The 24,499-nt window shown below is 40.6% G+C and overlaps 1 protein-coding gene across 4 annotated transcripts in view; it reads left to right on the top strand.

The window, feature by feature from the left end:
- The window catches only part of LOC125454051 (myosin light chain kinase, smooth muscle-like), a 399,944-nt gene that overhangs the window by 68,391 nt on the left and 307,054 nt on the right, over positions 1-24,499 (top strand). For 3 of the 4 annotated variants that reach the window (XM_048534324.2, XM_048534323.2, XM_059647274.1), the window contains one exon: positions 842-983. The exons of the other annotated variant lie outside the window; for it this stretch is intronic. The gene's annotated coding sequence lies outside the window, so the exon portion shown is untranslated. The remainder of the gene's footprint in view (positions 1-841; positions 984-24,499) is intronic. 4 annotated transcript variants of the gene reach the window in all.

Consider the following 24,499-nt stretch of genomic DNA (forward strand, 5'->3'; position numbering starts at 1 on the left):
CCACGGCTTTGCTGATGTGATATCCAACTGTAGTAACACTGCTCTAATACTAGAAACCCTTTGTGGAAAAAACATTCACCTTCCTAATTACCTACATATTAACTCTCTGTGACTCATGAATGAGGAACATAGGGCTCTCTGAAACAAACATTTCCATTTACGATTCAAAAACGTTGCAATATTTTAATTTTCCTTAGAAGTGGACTTTGTTCAATTACTGAGAAAATACGATAAATTAGAAAAAAGTAAACATGTGGACTATTGACGAGAAACTTGTTGTGGGATAATTCAATCCCAGTGTGATATAATCTCACAGTAAAATAGTTATTATTTGGGGTTGTAGACTATGGCAGGGAAGTATGTTACCTATCATTTTACAACATGTATTACAATGTCGCTAACCAAATGTAGTCATTTAGATTGTTAAACTGAGTCTTTGATAAAATCCACGATGAAATCCCTGCCCTATCTTCATATATTGTCAGGCTTCAAACTAATCTTAAGCTTTTAGTCTCCTGATGAATGACTAATTGTACCTCACGAGTTGAGAACATTCCATCATATTTTCAATGCTCACATGATAAGATTTAAAGAATGAACCGCAGGGGACATTACTAAAGACTATTACCAACACATACTTCCTGTAATTTTTGTCAATTTTTATAATAGGGAGTTAGATCATCAAACGATATAAACATGATTTGTTCCTTAAATTTCTGTCTGTATTTTGTATTTTATTTGAGAAGCAGGCATTTATTTTCGTGATAATGTACTGAGGATTGAATTTGTTATTGAAAATAGCTTTTGGAAATTTACTCACTGCATTTTCTGCACCATGTAGATACAGTGTTCCACTCTGCTGCTTTGAAGTAGCCAAAGTCTTGCACTTTCTCCCTGCTACTGGTTTGGACAATCACCAGTTTCTTCAGGATAAATATCAGCATTAAAAGCAGAAGAGGGCAGGCATATTGGTTTTCATTTAGGTAAGATCCTCTTATTTTCATATTAGAGTTGCAAAGATGCTTGTTTATGTAACTGCTGATCAACAACAACGTGGGTCTTGTAAAATGCATACTTTGAGAAAAGATTGAGTTGACCCCTACCAACAAACATCCTCATCCTGTATTCTCTTGTGCTTTCTAATATCCGTCAGATCTTGGTTAAACAATAATTTGATGTAAAAATTCTCATCCTTTATTATAAATTTCTCCAAGGCTTTCCCACTTCCAGTGTTTAATATGTTGAGGGTGTCACTATTGACCGGATGCTGAATTGTTAAGTATATCATGGTAAAATATTGTGGCAGCGGCGGCCTGGTGGCATCACCCTGAGCTGTTAATCCAGAGACCCAGATGATGTTCTACGTACCTGGGATCAAAGCCTGCTATGGCAGATAGTGAAACTTGAATTCAACACAAATCTGGAATTAATCTAATGATGACCGTAAATCTATTGCTGATTGTCAAGAAAAACACATCTGGTTCACTAATGTGCTTTAGGGAAGGAAACTGCCATCCTTACTTGGTCTGGCCTACATGTGACTCCAGACCCACCGCAATGTGGTTGACCCTTAACTACCCTCTGGACAATTAGGGCTGGCATTAAATGCTGGCCTACCCAGTGACGCCCTCCTTCCATGAGCGAATTTAAAAAGTAAACTCAATTTACTTATAATTACATTTTTAAACTCCCAAACCTTATTTCTTTGGTATTCTATTATTCACAACAATTCTGTAGCTATTGATTCATGAAACTGCACCCTCACCTTTACTTCTGATGACTTAATACTTCACGACACCATGGGGTGGATATTACTTGTCCATGGTCTGTGTTTTATTGGCGGGGATGGGTGCAGGTTGTGGTATGTAAAATGGGCTGGATGCCCAGTGCACCACCTTCCCTCCTACCTGCAAACTTCCATTACACAGATGTGGGAAGTGACTCAGGATCAATTGAACTTGCTAAAAGCTGGTTCAATTGGTCAGTTAGCTCAGTTGGCTGGGTGGCTTGTTTGCAATGCAGAGTGATGCTAACAGAACAGATTCTGTTGATTGTACTGACCGTACTGGCTGAAGTTACTAATAACGGTCTTACTATATCAACCTTGCCTGATGAGTGGTGACCCTCATGTTAAACCACCACTAGTTGTTTCTTTTTAATGAGAGAGTAGTCCGATGGTCCTCTGGACTTTGGTGACTTTACCTTCAGTCTTCATTCACAGGATCTTGTGAGTTGGCTCTTGTACTGGTCAGAAGGTTAATTCTTCACCTTTTTTTAGATGCTTGCAATGATTCACAAGAGACACTGGGTGGTTGTTTCACCTTTTAAAGTTCTCTGATGTATTGCCTAAACATCACAGCTTACAGCAAGTGCTGAAAGAAAGATAAGCTGGTTTTCTTCAGGCTTACATTGGCTTTTCTACAAGAAACAGAGAGAGAGCTCCTGGGCTGGTGCGGTTTTGAACTGCTTCTCTGTATCTTGTTCAAAGCCTCAAGCTGACTTCAGCTAGCTGATGACAACTCAACATAAATGTTGACAGCTGGCTGACTGGTCACGAGTCCAAAAACAATCCACGACTTATTGCCAACAAACTTTCTATTTGCACAAAACCCTTTGGCTCCAGTTCGTCTGCAACCACAAGCTAAAGCCAACAGCTGCGCAGACAATGTTGACAATGTGAAGTAAGTTGTTTGCTTTCAACCCATGCAGCAATCTTTGCAATCCCTGACTTGCAAAAAAAGTTCTTTTCTAATTTCAGTCTACAATTTTAAAAAAAGCACAAAAAGGAAAACGACATAATCTTTATGGCCAGAGATAATGCGAACTGCCGATGCTGGAGAATCCGAGATAACAAAGTGTAGGGCTGGATGAACACAACAGGCCAAGCAGCATCTCAGGAGCACAAAAGCTGACGTTTCGGGCCTAGACCCTTCACCAGAAAAGGGTCTAGGCCCGAAACGTCAGCTTTTATAATCTTAACGGCAGCCTTTTAAAAATGATTTTAGATGTTCAGAAAGCGAGGGGTGAGTTCAAAAGGCCCTTCTCATGCCCCCAGTGCCACACTATAACTGCCATCCACAGCATCCATAGCCCCTTATGACCCCTCATAAAAGATGTGGCACTCCAAAGCCCATACGCCCACTGTACAATGTACTTCAACAAGTGCCATTTGGATATGTAAAATTGCTTTATTAAAAGCAGTGACTGGTTAGTTATTTTCAACTTTCTTAATGTCCATGCAGACTATGGTTCACAATGTATTTTTTAAAAATAATACGTTTTTCAGCAAATCAATAGAAGTGTCAATCTTCTAGATATTTTCAAGTATCCACAACAAATACCCCAATAACTTCAAATCCTGTATAAATAAATGCTGCGCATTTGACAGAACTGCCAATTAAGCAATGTTTTCCCGGGGTGAACTTATTTAACAGTCTAATGGATTTCTGAGTTCTCAACCTAGCTATATTAGCATTCTTGTTGTGGCAGGCTGGGTTAAAATTCTATCTTTTGTCTTGTTACAATCTCTTCTGACAGCAATAACTTCTAATGAGAAGTTCAAACTTCCAGTTAATAGCTGAAAGAGTAACAACTCAGGATTTCATAATTTACTACTTTTGCAGTGAAAAATCCCTAACAAAACACTATTAACTAAGCACAATTTATTTTCGTAGGCAACTTAAACGACAGAAGAAGTTCCCTATTTAAATTATAACATGACTAAAAATCTCCTGCGATAACAAGGTGTAGAGCTGGATGAACACAGCAGGCCAAGCAGCATCAAAGGAGCAGGAAAGCTAATGTTTCGCATCTGGACCCTTCTTCAGAAGAGCTCCTCTGATGCTGTTTGGTCTGCTGTGTTCATCCAGTTCTACAGCTTGTTATCTCAGATTCTCCAGCATTGGCAGCTCCTATGAGATTCAAAAATCTCCTGCTGTGTTTCTATCTTACACTATCCCTTAAGTGAACAGTTCATCCTCCAGGTACCAATCCAAAATGATTCTGAGCAAAACTTGATTGTTTCTCCATTACTTTCCCAACTGACTAATCTCTGACCCCAGAGTTGACTTACACTGTGAGAGCTTTCACTGTAGACTCTTCCAACCCAGCCAAACTAAATCCATTTAAAAAAATGGAGCATCATCAACTCAGTTACCTCAGTGTGAGTGCAAACTCTTTGCCAAGTGCTACATTGTGAACAATCAGATCAGCATTTTCTTTGGTTCAATGCAGGAGAAATGCATCTGCTACTTGTACTCTGCTTCCCAGATGGCTGAAGACCACACCCAAAAGTAAGCTGCCATCTTTCAGTGGTATTCATGGATTTGTAGGGAAACCTGTAACCTAATCACAAAATAGCTTCCTCTGTTCCCTTCCCCATGGCAAATGAAAGAAATTAATCCAAGATCTGTTAGAAATGCTAATGAGCTATCTTCAGTGCCAACTCCTTTTCGTCTCGGAAGTCAATGAATAATTTATAGCACAACTGTTTGCAGCCTGATACTGAGGACACTCACTGTGACTTTGGGAGATTTATCATCTACTCACGGCATACTCAGGAAGTATATCTGTGTCAAAGCAGAAATATGGTGCACCTTCTTCTGAGTAAAGCAATGCAAGCTTCCCTTTGATCTTTAACAATAAAAGCACTTATGTGGGCCAGTTTACTTGATGCTCTTCATTTACTCTAAATTTAAAAATACGATCTCTACATATAGGAATCTTATAAACCTTGTAATTGTAATAATATTGAAAGATGACCGCTGAATTCACTTACAGCAAGACCTTTTCCAATTAAAGCAGAAGCTCCGTCCAGACTTAGAAATGGTGTGTTTATTGGTTTCAAGCAACCTCTTGTGCCACACCACGTTGCTTCCTCTTTCTGGTTTATCAGCATTGTGCCAAAGTGATCTCTTGACCATTTAAATCAAGTTTGGATAGAAAAATGTTAATGTTAAATGTACTGTTTTAAAGCATGGTATTCATGCGAGTTTACTAAACTGGGCTTTGAAATGATAGGCAGTTATGATGCTAATGAGCTCGCTTTGATGTAGCTTCCCTATGAACTGTTGGTGACAAGATTTTCACTAGCTTGTCTTAATGCTTGATAAATGACTTATACTCATTGTGTTGGAGAATCATTGGTCCTGGATTCAGCAGGGGATCTGGCAGGATTTCCTTTTCTGGCCATGAACGGAAAGAGATAAAACACAGAGACAGACACATGCAATGAGGCAGAAACAGATCTGAAAAGAGCAGAAGACAAGGGAAGGTAGTTAGAATCCATTATAACCAAGTCAAATCATCAACCTGCTGATGCAGGGAAGTGTAGCATGCTCATTTTGTCAAAGGTAAACTATACTAATGGAATTAAATGAGTCAGGTAATAACTTTATTTTGGATGTATTGACTGTTATGAATCCGTCTCATCAAATGTTCAATAAGTTCATCATTGGAGAGTTTGAAGACAATATCTCAAAGCATTTTCCCACCAATTATCCCCATTTGTTCATAAAAAGTAGTTTGCTACATGGTCTTTCCTATGATTCATAGTTGTCAACAGGTAACTAATTTTTGCTCCTTTTCTTTCCTACACTACAACTGTACAAGTTCATAGTCTTACCATCTCACTGAGTGCCTAATGAAATTGTTTCAGTGATTCACTGCGATGACAGAAACAGAAAGTAAAGCTGCTATGTTGCCATTCAGCTAAAGGTTGTTTATGTGTATTATCAGATGTTAGGCAAGCTTGCACAAAAAAGATATTTCACTTTATTTGATTTGATCCCACCAGATATTGAGTCAGTTGTCCTCCTGTGTAGAAGCTGGATTTTTCTTAACATGCCCTTAATAGTTAGGGTGATCCCGGCCAGAGAGATAACGATAAGTTTACCAGTGATCTGTTCTGATAAACAGCTTGTTCCTGTTTAGTTACTACTTGAGAGTTCCTGAGTCTTTCCTCTGTCAAATTTTCATTTCGGCTTTTAGGACTAAGGTAAACAGGAATACGTCCTTGAAGTGAGCACTTGTGTACTCTGTTTGGCATATTGAAACCTGGCAAATGTTCATACATTTCAATACTTTAACATTGTCATCTGAGATAAGTTAATATCAAGAAAATATCCCAGAGAATACCATGGAAACTCAGCAGGCCCAGCAGCAGGAGTGGAAAACAGTGTTAACATTTCAAGTTCAGAATTACTCTTCTTCAGAATTCAAGAAAAAGAGCCATGCTGGACATGAAACAGCAGCTCTACTTTTCTCTTCACAGATGCTGTCACACCTGCTGAGTTTCTCCACCATTCTCTGTCCTTTTAGACTTTTCAGCATCCACAGTATTTTGCTCTTATTTGACCAAGAAAATATCAACTGGTTTGCATCATTTACAAGGAGCAAATTGTTGCATAAAGGAGGAGGAAAGATCTTGCATTTTTAAAGCTGGTTTTATGATGCCAATATGACCCAAATTCCTCTATGTGCAATTGAGTACTTTTTAAGTGATATCACTGTTTGAACAGAGGAAACATAGCAGCCTGTTTGGATGCACCAAGGTCCCACAAACGATGAAGAGATAATGACTAAATGGTCTTCTCAACAAATATTATTTGAAGAATAAATATGCCCAATACATAGTAGCATTTATTCTCTCATTTTTTGTATAGTGGCAAGCAAGTTTATTCATCCACCTGAATTTACAGATTGAGTGTTGGTTAATGGACTGGGTTTTGGGAGGAGTAGTAATCTCACATAAATTTGCACAAGAGAGGAGAAGTCCACATTTCTGACCAGAGGTTCGGATCAGGGCTCCTTAAGGAATGTGGAGCTGTACTTCCATTTTAACAATTCTCTCGAAGTACAGAACTATTCGGGAAGGCAGACCATACCTCCTTTTCATATCAATCAGAAATCTCCGACAGCCACTTTGACAACTGCTGTCAAATGGGTATCACGTGCGGTAGATAAGTAAGGGGACTGGAAGGATAGGCTGCCAGATGAGTAAGGCAATAAGTGCCAAGTCAGCATCGTGCCAGATAGGGTGCCTAGTGGGTGCAACACCAAGTGGGTACAGGGTAGGGTGCTAGCTAATAGGATGCCAAGTAAATGGAATTGGGGTACCTGGGGTTTACTATCTGATGCCAGGATGTCAAGTAGGTAATGGGTAAGGTGCAGGTGAATAGAGTTCCAGGATGTAAGGTGGCCAGGTAAACAACACAGTGTTAACGATAGGTCGCAGAAACAGAGTTAGCGTTTTGGGTCCAGTGATCCTTCCTCAGACCTGCTGAGTTTTTCCAGCAACTTTTGTTTTTGTGACGTATCGTTAACACTGTGTTGTTTACCTGGGCACCTTGCATCCTGACACTCTCTTCACCTGCACTGGACCCAAAACATAAACATGGATTTCTCTTCACAGATGCTACCAGACCTGCTGAGCTTTTTCAGCAACCTGTGTTTTGTTTTCAGATTTATAGCATCTGCAGTTCTTTTCGTTTTTATTACGGATAGGTCAGGTTGGCTGGTCAATAGCAGGCCTAGGGATGCCCAAAGTGGGTGGGGGTGATAGGGGTGGAGGCAGATCAGGTCTGGAGTGGGGATATGAGAGTGGGGCAGGTCCCAGGGTGGCAAAGACAGATCAGGTTTGGAACAGGAATACGGGTTGTTGCAGGTCAGGAGTAGGGGAAGGGAGTATCACTGGATCCCAGGATGAAGCAGAACAGGTCTGGCGTGGGGAGAAAGGGAGGTAGGTTCAGAGCTGGGGAAAGGGATGTTGGTGCAGGTGCAGAGAGGGGTGAGTCAAGTCAGTAACTGAGGTGTTTAAGTGTTCTGGGGCTTGTGTAGTTGGGTTGGGCAAAATAAGTATGGGGTCAGTTGAGTAGTTACACAGTAGCTAGACTATGTACTTAATCATCTAACCCTTTCTGAGTGATTATCAAATTCATCAGAACCCTCCAAATTCTTGGATTTAAACAGAGACCGTCATAGGGTTCCAAATGTAGAGGGATTGCTCAGTAGAAAATTCAGTTTCCTGGGGAATTCCTTTGGTAATGATTGCAACAAGGTCAACGAGGTAGGCCTCCTAGAATATGGGTTCCCGGATTGGAGCTGTTAATCTGGTTCAAACAGGGAGCCTTGGCTGACAGATAAAAAAGGGTGAATGTCAGAGATGCTGACACTCTGGTACCTGACTCAGAATGAGGCAGCACTAAAGTAAAGAACTGTCCATATGTAATTGAAGGATGACTTGCTGATGTAATACCAGCCTCTGTGGAGCTATTCACCTGTAGAGTGCCTTGCAGTGCAACATGTGTAGGGTCCCCATACATAGCTCCAATCTAGATTGAAATATAATGACTCTAGTCATTTGTAAATCTGTGCCAATGTCTTTCAGTACAGAGCATTTCCGATAGTGGAGCATCTTCTCAATGTTGTGCAGAATTGCTGTACTAGGCTTTGTCCATGGCTGCCTGTGGTACTTAAACTCACAGTCCCTCTGATTCAGCATGAGCGGTATCACTGATAGTAAGACACATATGGTTGTATTCAATGCCTGGAAATATAAATAATTGAAAATTTATTATGGAAAATTACACATCATAGAATGTAAGAAAGATACATTTAAATTGAACTTTTTATGAACTCCTCATCTGCCAAAGTTCTTTACAGCCATCAATGTTATTAGGCAGACCCCAGCTGCACAAGCGCAGAGCAGATAGAAAGCAAGAACTACCGGTAGGAGACTCAGTAGTGATGGGAAGAGCGAAGTGTCCCTTGCAACCACAGATGTGACTCCCAAGATGTCTCCCCAGGGCCAGGATCAAGAACATGACTGAGTGGCTTTATGGTACTCTGATTGGAGTGGGAAAACAGTAAGAGGTTGAACAACGTAAGTAGGAAGGGGAATGTGGTCCTGCACATTTTAGAGAGCTTGATTACAGATTGAAAAGCAGGGTGCTAAAAGCTGCAATCACTAGTTCACTCCTGATGCCACATGCCAGTGAATATAGGAGTAAGCTGACAGAGAGATATATGCATGGTTGAAAAATTGGTGCAGGAGGGAGGGTTCTAGATTCCTGAATCACAGTGCCAGTTTCTAGCGAAGGTGGGACTGTACAAATCTGACGGGTTGCACATAGACCTCAGTAGAACCAACATACTTGTGTAAGGCTGGATGGGGGATGTTCTAGTTCTATTGGTGGGATTTAATCTAATTTGGCAGGGGAATGGGATACAAAGTGGAGGTATAATAGTGGTTAGTACATAGCCAAATATGGAAGAAAACCCAAGTCAGTCTGACACACAAACCATACATAGTTAAGACACAAGGGAGCTTGGCGTGATCATTTGCAACTTATGTAATGCAAGGAGTCTTGTGGTTAAAGCAGATTCTAACTACCACTTGAAGGTATTATGTTAATGATACCACAGAAATGCGGCTGACGGAGGGGAAAGACTGGTAACTCAATATTTCAAGATATAGAACCTTCAGGTGAGAGGTAGAGGCTGTAAAAGAGGACATGGTGTCATAGTATTGGTCAATCACCATGGATTCCCTGCACTGTGGAAGCAGGCCACTTGGCCTATCAAGGCCATACCAGCACTCTGAAGTGCATCCAACCCAGCCCCACCTCCCTACCCTGTCACTGTAACCATACATTTCCCATGGCTAATCCACCTAGGCTGCACATCCTTTGTCGCTATGGGCAATTTAACATAGTCAAACCACCCAATCTGCGCATCTTTGGACTGTGGGAAGAAACCCTCACAGACACTGGGAGAAGGTGCAGACTTCACACAGTGGGTGGAATTGAAACCAGGTTGCTGGCGCTGTGAGGCAGCAGTCCTCACCATTGAGCCGCCACGCTGCTTTGTCAAGGAGCCAATTACTGCAATAAGGACGGATGATGTCTCAAAAGGCACTTCACTCAAGCCCGTATGAATAGAATTTAAAAACACAAAAGTGTAATCACACTAATTGTGCCCTAAATTGTCAGGAAGCAATGGAAGAGCATATATTCAGATCTCAGAGACAGGTAAAAATAATTGGGTAATAATAGCAGGGTTTCCAATTTCTCCTATATAAGACCATAATTTGTGGGAGCAGAAGTAGACCGTTCATCGTATCGAATCCGCTCTGTCATTCAGTGCGATCATGGTTGATCTGGTAATCTAATATTCCTCAACTTCACTTTCTTGCCTTTTCTCTTTAACCCTTAATTCCCTCACTTATGAAGAATATGTATATCTCAGCCTTGAACATATTTAATGATCCAGTCTCAATAGCCTTAAGCATTAAAGAATTCCATAGATTCACTAGTCTCCGAGAGAAAGAAATCTTCTCATTCCTGTCTTACATTTTCTTATTCTTATTATTATACCTCTAGTCCTAGCCTTTCTAACAAGAGGAAACAACCTTTCCATGTCTACTGGGATAGACAAAGTAAGAAAAGCTTAGTGGGGATGGAATTCGTAAAATTTGAATCATAGGATCCCCACGATGTGGAAACAGGCCATTCAGCCCAACAAGTCCACACCACCCCTCCAAAGAGCATCCCACCCAGACCCATTCCACTAATTTCCACGTCTAACCCACCTAACCTAAACATCCCTGGGCACTATAGGCAATTTTGGGTGGCCAATCCACCTAACCTGCACATTTTCGGACTGTGGGAGGAAACTGGAGCACCCGAAGGAAACCCACACAGACACGGGGAGAATGTGCAAACTCCACATGGACAGTTGCCTGAGGCTGGAATCAAACCTGGCGCTGTGAGGCACCATGAGCCCATTGTGCCACCCCTATATTGCTGTACTTGACTCTTGTGTATCCTGGGATCAGGCTGTTTAGCCTGTTTTGGCGAGGGGTTGTGCCCGTTTAAAGTGATGGGAATTTGTAGGTATTGTAGCATTATCAAACCTCTGAACTGTGTCTCCAACTGCTTTTAAAAAAAGAAGCCATGCTCCCCTGTCCTTAATCAGTGTTGACATCACAATCAATTCTGCTGTAATAAAATGTACTCCACAAACCAGTTTTTGACTGTGGAAATCTCTTGCCACACCTGAACCCTAGCATTGCTGGATGGCAGAGGCACATAATTAAAATGTGTCCAGGAGAGTTTTTTTTGGGCCAGGCTGTAGCACATAAAGCATAGTTTTAGTGTAAGGAGTAGCAGATGTAAGACAGAGATTGGGAGAAATTACTTCTCTCAAAGGGTTATGAATCCATGGAATTCACTACCTCACAGTGTGGCGGATGCTGGGACATTCAGTAAATTTAAGGAGGAGATTGATTTTACTTAGTAATAAGTTAAAGAATTAAAGAGGGTAGACTGGAAAGTTGAGTTGAGGATGAGATGGAGATCGGTCATAATCGCATCAAGACACGGAGGCACTCGAGAAGCTGAAATGCCTACTTCTACTTTTAGTTCTCAAGTTCTTACATGTTTACATTCTTATATTGACGTAGAATGTCCAATGAGTAATGTGGGAATGCTGAACTTAATTTTAGGGAATGTAGCCAGGCAAGTAGTGTCATTGAGAGAGTATTTTGTTGATAGTGACCATAATTCAGTAAGATTTAAGGTCATTGTGAAAAAGGACAAAGAAGACACAAATAAAGGTTTTGAACTGAGAGAAGGCTGATTTTAATATGATGCGAAGGATCTGGCCAAACTTGACTACGAACAGCTACTTGATTGAAAACCTTGAGCAGTGTGAGCCTTTCAAAAGGGAAATAGTGAAATGGCAGAGTCAAACATATTCCTGTAAATGAGAAAAGCAGGGCTGAAGATTACACAGAATCCTGGGAATTATGGAATGTGCAGAATTAGCTGAGAATAAAGAGAGAAGCTTATAGTTGATACAAGGCTAGAAGTACTAAAAATGTGTCAAAAAGCAGGTTGTTACTTAAAAGAGAAGCTGTGAAAGCGAAAGGGGCCATGATAAAAGACTGGTGGATAAAATAAAGGAAAATTTAATCACATTTCATAGGTGTAAAAGGGAAAGAGTGAGCCCTGTTAGGGCCTTAGGGGTAGAAAGGGAAGAGGTAGATGAGGTTTAAAATGCATACCTTATATGTTGTTCTTGACAGAGGAGAATGATGCAGGGATGAGGTCTGTGGTACACTCAAGAAAATTACATTTGAGAGGGAGGCATATTCTCAGTTTGAGCAGATTTAAAATTGGATAGTCCCCAGGCTGAGATAAGATGCATCCCAGGCTGTTGTAGGAGGCAAGTGAATAGTTTGAAGGCAACACAGTTGTGGAGCTGGAGGAACACAGCAGGTCAGGCAGCATCAGAGGATCCGGGAAGTTGACATTTTGGGTCTGGGTGAAGAAGGGTCCCCACCCGAAACATTTGATTTTTCTACTCCTCTGAAGCTGCCTGACCTGTTGTGTTCCTCCATGCCCCACTGTGTTGTCTCTGACTCCAGCATCTGCTCTTCTTGCTATCTGCAAATAGTTTGAAGGGCCTTGCTATTCATTTTCAAATCTTCTCTTGACACAGGAGAGGTGCCACAGGACTGGGGGACTACTAATATGGTACCATTATTCAAGAAGGGTGGTAATGATAATTGAGGGCGTGATAGGGCAGCGAGTCTAATATCAGGGCTGTGAAGAGGCAAGAGTTGATCAAGGCTGCAGGACAAATTGAATTCAAAATTTTGCCTTGTGGAAGGAGGCGGTAATGCTGACAGATTGTTTTATTGACTGGAAGCTTGTGTCCAGTGGCACAGAATCTTTAGAATGCTGACAAAGCGGAATACTATGTTCAGTTCTGGTCACCCAGTTATAGGAAGGATATTATTAACCTGGAGAGGGCTCAGAAGAGATTTGCCACAATATTGTTGGGTATGGAAGGTTTGAGTTACAAAGAAAGGCTGGATAGGCTGAGACTTTTTCCACTGGAGCATAGGGGGTTGAGAAGTGACTTTATAGAAGTTAATAAAATCATGAGGGGTATGGATAGGGTTAATGGCAGTTGTCTTTTCCCTAGGATGGGGGATTTCAAGGCAAGGGAACTTATTTTTAAGGTGAGAGGAGAGAGATTTTAAAAAGAAATGAAGGGCAAATTTTTTACATGGGGGGTTGTCCACATGTGAAATGAACATCCTGAGGAACTGATAGATGCGGGTACAATTACAATGTTTAAAAGCCATTTGGATATGTACATGAAGAGGAAAGCTTTGGAGGGATATGGACCACCAATACGCAGGTGGGACTAGTTTAGTTTGAGATTATGTTCAGCATAGGACTGAAGGGTCTGTTTCCATGCTGTATGAGTCTATATGTATTTATGGTAGAGAAGAATGATCTAGGTATAGAAATCCATCAAATCTGCACCAGCCAGAGCAAGCCATCTATCCTATCCCTGTAACCCCACATTAACTATGACTGATCCACCTAACCTGCTCATCTCTGGACTCTACAGGCAATTTAGCATGGCCAATCAACCTAACCTATAAAACCTAAAAGAGCTGCAGATGCTGTAAATCAGGAACAAAAGCAGAAGTTGCAGGAAAACCTCAGCAAGTCTGGCAGTGGACCTGAAACATTAACTCTGATTTTTTTCTCCACAGATGCTGCTAGACTTGCTGAGCTTTTCCAGCAACTTCTGTTTCTGTTCCACCTAACCTGTACATCTTTGGACTGTGGGAGGAAACTAGAGCACCCAGAGGAAACCCCATGCAGACATGGGGAAAATGTGCAAACTCCGCAGTCACCCAAGTTTGAAATTGAACCTAGGTTCCTGATGCTGTGAGGCAGTAGTGCTAACCATTAGCCACTCTGTCTACCACAGGTTTGATGCTGAGTCCCTTGATGTTTGTAATTTGCTGTAATGATCCAGACATGAATGTAGGAGATTTGGTCAGTAACTTCACAGATAACACAAAAGTCTCACAAGGTCTAACAAGCCAAGGGAGTACATGATAAATGATAGGACTCTAGGAAGTACTGAAGATCAAAACAAACATGGTGTGTATGTTTGCAGCTCCTTGAAGGCAGCAGGACAGGTGAATAAAATGATTAAGAAAACATTAACCATGCTTCCCTTCATTACTATCTAAGAGCAGGGAGGTTATGCTGAAACGTTAGTTTAGTTAGTTAGTTAGCTTAATGTTACTTGGGCCACAGTGAAGTATTGTCTGCAATTCTGGTTGCCAAATAATATGAAGGATGTGATTGAACCAACGAGAGTGTAGAGGAGATCTGCCCGTTGCCTGGGCTAGAGCATTTCAACTACGAAGAGAGACTGGAAAAGCTGGAGATGTTTTCTTTAGAGCAGAGGAGGTTAAGGGGCAACCTGATTGTTATGTAGAGTCAGAGTCATTGTATAAAATTATAAGCACCATACTACCAAAGTGTAGATGAGAAGGAACTTTTCCCATTAGTAGCGGGATCAATATCCAGGGACCATTGATGTAACGTAAAGGGCAAGCGGTTTAGAGGGCATTTAGGAAAGAATTCTTTTCACCCATACGGTGGTGGGAATCTGGAACTCACTACCTGAAAGGTTGGTAGAGGTGGGAAACATCGCAACATTTTAGAACTATTCAGATGGTGATGCAATGGGCTAGTGGTATTATTGCTGGACTGTTAATCCAGAGACCCAGGGGATGGTCTGGGGACATGGGTTTGAATCCTGCCAAGGCAGATGCTGGTATTTGAATTCCATAAATAATTGGAATTAAGAATCTAATGGTGATCATGAATCCATTGCCGATTGTTGGAAAAGCCCATCTGGTTCACTAATGTCCTTTAGGGAAGGAAACCGTCAATCTCACCTGGTCGGGCCTATATGTGACTCCAAACCCACAGCAATATGGTTGACTGATAACTGCCCTCCTGGCAATTAGGGATGGACAATAAATGCTGGCCTAGCCAGCGATGACCTGATCCCTTTAGTGAATAAAGAATAAAGAAGGTTGTCACTTGAAGCCTTGGCATAAGGCTTAGAAAGGGTAGACGCTGGGAAGTTGTTTCTGTTAGGCGGGGAGACTAGGGCCCGTGGGCACAGCCTTAGAATTAGAGGGGATAAATTTAAAATGTAAATGAGGAGACATTTCTTCAGCCAGAGAGTGGTGGGCCTGTGGAATTCATTGCCATGGAGTGCAGTGGAGGCTGGGACGTTAGATGCCTTCAAAGCAGAGATTGATAAATTCCTGATCTCACAAGGAATTGATGGCCACAGGGAGAGTGCAGGAGAAGTGGAGTTGAAATGCCCATCAGCCATGATTTAAATGGCAGAGTGGACTTGATGGGCCAAATGGCCTTACTTCCACTCCTATGTCTTATGGTCTTATAAAAGGCTATGTGGCAATTTCTGACAAATAGGACTAGAATAGAAACGTGCTTGATGTTCCATGCAGAGATAATAGGTTGAAAGACCTCTTTCTGTGCTATAAAACTCTATAACTATGATAGTAAGCTCACACAGATAAACTGATAGTGACCAAATAATCTGAATGATGAATATTGGCAAGGTCACCAGGGAGCAAGTCTCTGCTCGTTATCACAGTGATATCAGTAACGTCCCAGATCATTGTTTGGAAAATATCCGACTCTTTCGAGCTATTCATGCAGCTTTCCTAGTTTTAGAGCTTTCTAGCTAGTTTGTACAGTACATCCTATCTGCTTTTCAGATACAGAAATACACCTCTTCCTCAGGCTGATTCTTCCTTCTCATCACCAGAATTCTCTGTGTTTCTGTTTCTGCTTCTCACTGCTTTATCTTTGTATCTGTATCGTTCACTCTCACCGTACAGCACTTTTCCTTGCAGCTCTTCTTTGTGTCTGCGGCTTTCCTTTGTGTTGAGCCATATGTCTTCCTGTTGGTACTGCTTCCAGGTCTAGCGTCGTCAGGTCACATGGACCAGTATGTCCTAGTATCCCATGGTATCATAATTGATCACAACAGAATTGAAGCAAACTCTTATCATAAAAAACAATAGCAGATTATACAGACCTTTGAAAGAACTTTTCCTTTCTGATTGTTTCTGGGCCAAATGTAGAGACAGTGAACTAAGAAGGCTTTATTACACAATCCCAGCAGTTTTATGGTTATCATCACTGGTACAAGTATTTTTTTTAAATCTTCCATAAATTGATTTAATTAACTGAATTTCAATTTATTAGCTATTCCGGGAGGTTTTGAACTCCTGTCTCTGGATCACTCATCCTGTAGCAAAATATTTCTGTTTTCATTCTAGTTATAAACTACCCCAGATGAGTCAGTTTTCTTCTGAAGCAGTATCTGCAGCAAATATTGGCTACTTCTGACATTTTTAAACCTCTAAATCATTTATCTTTGTACATGAAACTTAGGCTGATGTTTAGACTGCTGTAATTGGAATGTCATTATGGCAAAATGCCTTTGTATAGAAAGTCAGGTTAGAACTGTTTGGTTAAGCTGAAGCTTAAGTATTGTTGATGCGATCAACATATTGAATCATTTTATATAGATTATACAATATACTATTGCAGATATTAAGAATCTTGATGTGACAGATGTCCAGGCAACCTTGTATGCTTTCCTTTCTCACTAAGATATAATGGGTGGCATGATTTCACATCACGCCACAGAAAAGGTCAGAGGGGAACTCACCTTCACACTGTATGGCAGTCCCACAGCCATTTGACATTTTAGCAGCCCACCTGGGGAGGAAATTCCCCAATGAGAGTTAGCATTCATCTGAATGGCTGGGTGTTTAATGTTCTCTGTAACTCCAGTAGGAAGAATAACCACGAGCAGGTCTGCAGCCAATCCCAGTGAAGAAGACCAAAGAGCTGCATGCAAGGGGACTGTCGGGAATACCCAGTTTTAGGGTGTGGGGTTCAGTGAAGAGGGCTGGGAATGGAGTAAAGAAGTTAGATAAATGTCAGATCACCTAACATTTCACCGCATTGTACTGCACCTGCCGTGCATTTGCCCACTCTCTCAGCTTGGTCTAATCACACTACAACATCTCTGTACCATTCTCACAGCTCACCCTTCTGTCCAGCTTTGTCATCTGCAAATTTTGAGATTTGGTTACCATTTCGTTCCTTCATCTAAATCATTAACATATATTGTGAATGGCTGGGGCCCCAGTACTCGTCCCTACAGCACCCCACTAGTCTATTCTTATGGGGAAATGATGGCCTAGTACTTTTATTGCTGGACTGTTAATCCAGAGTCGCAGGTAATGTTCTGGGGACCCATGTTCGAATCCCACCAAGTCAGGTGGTTGAATTTGATTTCAATATAAATGTGGAATTTGGAGTCTAATGATAACCATGCAACCATTGCTGATATCAGGTCACCCCCATCTGGTTCACCAGTGTTCTTTAAGGGACGAAGCTGACATTTTATCTGGTCTGGCCTGACCACAGCAATATGTTTGACTCATAACAGCCCCCTGGGCAATTGATGATAGGCAATTAATGCTGGCCTGGCCAGTGACATCTTCATTGCATGAATGAATAAAAAAAAAGTCACTGCCTGCCATTTCAGAAAAAAGACCTATTTACTCCTACTAACCAATATTCTACCCATCTCAATACACTATACCAATCCAATGTGCTTTATTTTGGCATATTAATCTCTTATGTGGGACTTTGTCGGAAGCTTTCTGAAAAACCAAATAAACCACATCTACTGGCTGCCCCGATCAACTCTACTAGTTACATCCTCAAAGAATTCCAGTAAATTTGTCAGGGATGATTTCCGTTTTGTAGATCCATCACATAAGATTTTACAAACCACCCCCACCAGGAAACTGGTTTGTCCAGTTGGGGTAGAGACTGGTGAAATTCTGACTCGTGTTTATTTGGCAGAACCATTACTAGTTAATTTACTCCCAAAACAATAGTGAAGTTTGTTTCTTAAATACCCTGTTACTTCTGATCACCCAGAAATGAGTTGAATGATGTGATACATATAATTGATTGACTGTGTCTGTATTGTCAAAAATGCCAAAGTAAACACAAAACATGTTTATTTGGAAGAAGGAATCCTAACCACTGAAGTGTTATATATTATGAAACAATTAGTACTCCAGCCGGATTAATATGATATAGAACCAGCGAAGTAAAAACCAAAAAAAAAATCTGTGGATACTGTAAATTAGAAACAAAAACAGAAATTGCTGGAAAAGCTCAGCAGGTCTGGCAGCATCTGTGGAGAGAAAGCAGAGTTAATACAGTTCTGAGGAAGGATCACTTGACACAAAATGTTAACTCTGATTTCTCTCCACAAATGCTGCCAGATATGCTGAGCTTTCCCAGCAATTTCTGTTTTTGTTTTAGAAGCAGTGAAGACCCATTTAATACTTTGTTACGGCATGTAATGACACACTTTTGCAGCAGGCTTTAATCTTCATCCATTGGCTTGAATCAGATCTCCATACGGTAATATCTCTAACACATCACAGCCTTGATGCAGATACCGACAATGGAATTGAATACTAGAGGAAGGGTGAGAGTAACTGCATTAAGACGCCAAGAAGGCCTAATAAAATAAGCATCCAGTGACTGGACACCAGACCGAAGGAAGGTATTGTCTTTGTCAGAGATTAGTCGTCACAACTAAAGTTTATCCGAGATGCATTCTTGGCCCAACATCTTTCATTGCTTCATCCATGACATTTTTGCCACTCTAAAGGTGAAAAGTGGTTGTATTCTCTGACAACTCCACTGTAAGCAGGTCCATCTACAACTCCCTTGATAACAGAACAGCAGCCGATAACATGATCTTAAAACGTCGACTCTGGTGCACGAAATCATTATTATGAAAGAAAGAAAATTCGTGCACACGCCCTTGACATTCAATAGCAGACACATTATCAAATTGCCCACTGTCAAAATCTTGGTGGGGTGCTAAGCATTTGGTGTGGGGTATTTGAGGGAAGAGATGGTGTTACTGTCATCATTTAACAGAACCTTAAACAGACTAATGAGTGAATATTGTGGATAGAAAGGCAGCGTTGTTTCATTTCAACAACTTGGACCTTCTGGCCTATCAACTGATCTCAAATTAGGAATCTGTGAGAATTCACCGCTTGTCAAAATGGGAGGTGTTTCTTTGCACTGAAGAAGCTCAATAGCAATTTGTTTGTGTAGTTAAATAGTGTAGGTTAGATTATCTTCAGATTGGTTTCACAGGTCAGCGCAACATCGAGGGCTGAAGGGCCTGTACTGCGCTGTAATGTTCTATGTTCTGTGATCCATGTTTGTTTGCCACCCTTGTTGCTAGACTCAATAATTGCATGTGCCTCACTCCCAATGTAGACAGCACAAGAGAATATGCTGGTAAGGTAAGTGATCTTCCCCACTCCCGACAAGTTCTGGTCATGATTGAAATCTTGGGCTTAAGCGAGAACTTTCCTGGAGCAGGCTGGTACATTAATTGAGTTCCCTTTGTGCTGATTATAAGGCCAGAGTTGTGTGCATCCAGCAGGAGATCATGAAGTAAGTCCCTGAAGGTCTTGATCTTTGATTGAAATCATCACTGATTGTTCTGCAATATCTAAATTTAATGTCAGGATAATCATCATGGAATGAACCAGAGATCATGTCAGGCAAAAAAAAAGTGCTTAACATGGGTGGCTAGTGTGCAGCTCTGTTTAACTACATTGGTGATTGGGAAAACCAAAATAAATCATCATTCAAGACATGTTGGAGAATGCCTGAATGCAAAACTTGAACCAATTTGATAAATGTCTCAAGGCAGCTGAATTTCTTAATTACTTTCCAAAAGTCATCAGTGTTGACTATGTCAAAAGTCTTGAATACGTCAACAAACAAGCTGTAACAGTCCCTTTTCTGTTCTCAGCACTTCTCCTGGAGGTTTGTAAATTGCAAACACAATCTGAGTGGTTCTTTGATCTCTTTTGAAACCACACTGGAGAAAAACAAGTAAAAACAAGGAGAAGTTGAGCTTGTGCAAGTGGTGGAGAGGTATGACATTCCTGGATGATGTCGCAAGATTGGTGAGATTGCAAGATGTATTAAAATAATCGGCCTTCACATGAAATACAAATTGAAGGAGAGAAAGAGAGAAACTTTCTTTAAAAAAACTCATTGTCTGGGCAACCAATCCAAATCATGTGTAGTGCAGAGGAAGTTGTGTTATGGTTCCAAAGTGAATATCATTATTACTATTTATGATTATGATATTGGGACTTGCATCCTATTACTAAGATTTACATACAGAATATCGAGGTCTTGTGCTGTAGTGGGGAGAATGCCTGGGTTTGAGTCCCAACTCAGGATATAATGTACAAATAAAATGTGTTTTATAATTTGGTAAAACAGGTTGGAAATCCTTCCAAGATATACCAATGGCAGTTTGTGAGAGCAGGAATGATTTGTAGTCAACTACACAATAGAAAGGACATTAGAGCCTTTGCCATCACTAACCATACCTCCAGGCTACAACATGCCATGTAAAAGTTCATGTTGCCATAGCAGCTCAGACTTGCTGTGTGACATGTAACACACATCAGTGAACTATAGTATTATTTCTGTAAAGAGGGGAGATCTTGGTGTTACACTTTACCATTAGTTTATCATTGCAATTTCAGTAAATAGCTACTAATGGAATCAAACTTCCTGCCACCTCTGGCTTCATTTTGTGCCAAGCATGGCACCAACAGCACTGTCATCGCCAAATGTGTTGACGAGAAAATTCAAGTAGGCCAAGCAAGTATTTTCTGAGATTATGTATGTAAGATTGGAACATCAGAATGCAAGACTTGAATGAAAATTGAAGCTGTGTATCACCAAACATAAGCCTGCATACAAATCCTCCAAAGTACAGTTTGTATGTGTAAAATGTAACACATTTTCATTCATTATTGGCAACAAAAGCTCTGGTTTTATATGTCTGCTGCAGGACCAAAATATTTATTGCATTGTCACTAATATAGTATTCATGGAATACATGAATTAATTAATATAGTTATTTCTGAAAAGATGATGTAATTTTTAAAATATGTGTTTGTCCTTTTGTATAAATAACGAATTGTTCGATCCGTCTATTTCCTTGCCCGTAAAGACTATTTGTGTGCTCTAATGTTTCCAATGCATTTGAAGATATATCCAACAACAGCTCCAGAGTAGCTGCAGACCCTTGTGTTCCTGCAGGTTTGCTGCTTAATGGCTTATCATACTGCTGTAAGGAGATGATAAACACTCCTGCTGATGCCAAGAAATTACTAATGAGTAAAAGGCTAAAAGGTTCAGCAGGAATGCAGAGCAATTCAAGACTAATAGGCCAATTTAATGAAAAAGCACATGCAGCTAAGTACAATGGAGCCAAAATCTTCAGCCTTTCAGATAAATTTCTGTTGCAGTGTGGGAAATCAAGTCAGCTAGGACATGGATACAACTGATAATGCAGACAACAGCAGCGTGAGACGATTGACCAGGAGGGAATTCAGGAAATGAGTTTTCTCATCCAGGTCTGTGGATCTGTTTGAAGTTTCAACAATATTAAAATTGGGCAGGCTCCACCAGATCCTATGTTTTTTGACATGGTCACCTATAGAAGTCTGTAAAGTAGACCCAGATTCTAATTTCTGTGCCCGGTATTGTAAACTTACAGTAGTTGGTTAAACTCTGTTGGCAGGCTGATTCCGTTGTGGTTGTCAAAGTAATGCTTGTGCAGGTTGCGTCTTTGCTGGTAGCATTTGCTTTGTGGAGCATTTATTGCAATTTACTCGTTCATTTCACACTTTGCTCTTTTACAGTTTCACTTTTTGCAAATCAATCTCAGACTTCTGTTGCCACCATTCATTTCTAGACATGTCGATGATGTGACATCCAGCATTCAGTTAACTTGCATGTAGAAGTAGCCAGAATTGAGGTAGTGCAAATGTTACTGGATTGGATTTTCATTCTGTGTTACCGTCACAATGATTAATCTCGAAAGCATTTTGTGGAACTAGGTTTTCTCATTTGTTGCATTGATCAGATTAGAAAGAATGCAGAGTTTGCATTTATGTTGTTACTTATCACATCTTTGGTATAGTTCACAATCTCTGCAATACTTCTCAATTGCAGAACTGCTTTTGTGTGTGAAAACAACAGCCAATTCCATAAGCAAGATACCATGAACAGCAAATTTGATGCATTGTTTGATAACTTTTATTTTTGGTGCAGTTAGAACTTTGGTTAGGAGGTGAAAACAAATCTGTGGAACTCTTCTATCCATTGAACAGGTGGAAACAACTTTAGTTCACTATCTCATCCAAAATATGTACTTCGGACAACGAATACTTCATTAGTTTAATTCCATACAATGCGACTAAAGCTGGAGTATGCTTGGAACTGTCATCTTCTAACTCAGGTGAGAGTGGTTTTGCAAAAGAACCGATCTGAGGCTGTGCTTTCAGTTAGAAGTCAAACTTGCGTTCTCCATAGGTGGTGTCACTTCGCATTTAAGATGGGGTGGGGTGGGGTGGAAGTATGGTTAAAAGTGACAACAGACTGTCTACACCCCTATATATTCATAGTTTTCAATCGGGGAGAAAAGGTCGCAAATTCTGCTATTGATTTCACTGCAGAAATTTTAGGCCTGATAACTTCTGTGGCGATCAGTACAGTAGATTGCAGTTACAGAAATCCATGTTCCTAACTAGCAGGAGAGAACGTGAAGGAATAATCACAGCAAACGAGCATTTGTGATTAACCCTCCCTTCCAAACTCCTTTTTTAAAAGTTTGAATGATAACCTACACAGTGTAGTCTCTAGGGACTCTGTTTGTCCTCCGGTGCAAGTTATTTACATTCAATCCTCTGCAAAATTTCACAGTTCAGCTTCACGATAATGTTAGAAACAAGTATTAATTTCATTCTTATTCAAGCTCCTTTCATTTTATATATTTCCTGTGCCTATTTTCAATATTGATTAACTACATAAATTCTATAACATTACAGCCTATATACAAAAGCTCCATTTAAAAACAGCCACCTTCTCAGATTTATATAAATAAATAACATTTTAGTTAGTTAAATCAGTTTAGGAAAATTCTGATTATACTATTTGTTGCGTCCAAGCTAAAATCTTGAAATAATGGGCTAACCTCAAAAGTGTCTGAGCAGCATGGCCTATGGCAAGATCTGTAGCAGAGTCAGACAAAAAGTCTGGTGAAACCTCGATATCATTTGTGTTTTTGCTGAAGGGTGAGATGAAATTCTTGCTAGGCAGCAGTGAGTTGTCAATTACAGAAGATTATAGCTTGGTAAATGCCTTATTAACACCACGAATTGCCTCATTAATATTCAGCTCCCTATTTTACCAGACATTCCAAACAAGCTAGATGTTGAGAAATCTCAACATGAAAATCAGAACGGGTACCTGGCAGCTATGGGTGAGTGCTGATTCTGAGGAGCTTCAAACCAGCTAGATGCACTCACCATACGTGGACATTGGCATCTGACGCTTGTTAACCCTTCATGGCCCATGTCTGGCTTCTCAGAAAACACAGATTTGGTTTGCAGGGTTCATCAGCAATTAAAGTTGAAAGGCTGCTGAAAAGACATTTTACAGTCTGGGAGAGAAACCCGGCTCACCGATTGGACCAGAATGCATTGCAGACCTGCTCACTTGCAGCCTGAGTACTTGCTCACCTAGTGTTGACCTGTAAACTCAGAGCATTTACGGAACATTCCCTCTAAGCTGTGAGACTTTTGGAAGTGTTGTGGACCAGATCTAACACCCTCAAAATATATTTAAAAATTAACCTAAACCCTAACTTAGTTTATACGTATGTGTAAGGCATTGCATTCCACATGCAACTCGATTGGTCAAACTACTTGACTTTAAGCAAAGCACACTTTATTTTTACACTACAGTTAAAATATTGACAAAATAAAAGTAAAGGAAAAGAAATGGCTTAACTATTGAACCCATTGAAACATTTACCAAATTATAAATATATACTAACTACTACTGATTAATTGTTCAACTATAGTAACATCCATAAAGACATGCTTGGCAAAGCCATATTCAATAAAATAGATTGTTTCTCATGCAATTCTAGCAAGAGGAAGAGAGCAGCCAGTTTTCAGCTATAACAGAGAGAAAAATAAGGGCTTCTACATTCAGCTTCAGGACCTCACCAACTGCTGAAAGCTAAAGCCAAAAATCCTGGTTCTGTGGGTGCTTGACCCCATCCATCCAGGCTGTTTCCATTGCTCCAGCTTCAGAAAAAAACCCAAACTGTTTATTTTATTGGCTTTGAGCCAACGGTTCGGTACCTCTGTCTCAATGTCTCTTCATTAAAAAATGGAGAAAATACACCTCTTAAAGCCATAGCATCATCACTGACTGGGCTGCATTGGGGAGGGTTCCGGCACCATCACTCATGGGCACACTCTGCACATCATCTAGAAGCTACTTTAGAGAGGACCTGATTGGCATTGGGTTGCAGTAGATGCCAGCTGGGTGCTGAAGACCATCATGAACTGTCAAAGCAATTTGTGAATGATGGTCTGTGTTTATTTCCTTTGTGTTTCCTTTTA

The sequence above is a fragment of the Stegostoma tigrinum genome, chromosome 7 (assembly GCF_030684315.1).
Source record: "Stegostoma tigrinum isolate sSteTig4 chromosome 7, sSteTig4.hap1, whole genome shotgun sequence".
NCBI lineage: Eukaryota > Metazoa > Chordata > Chondrichthyes > Orectolobiformes > Stegostomatidae > Stegostoma > Stegostoma tigrinum.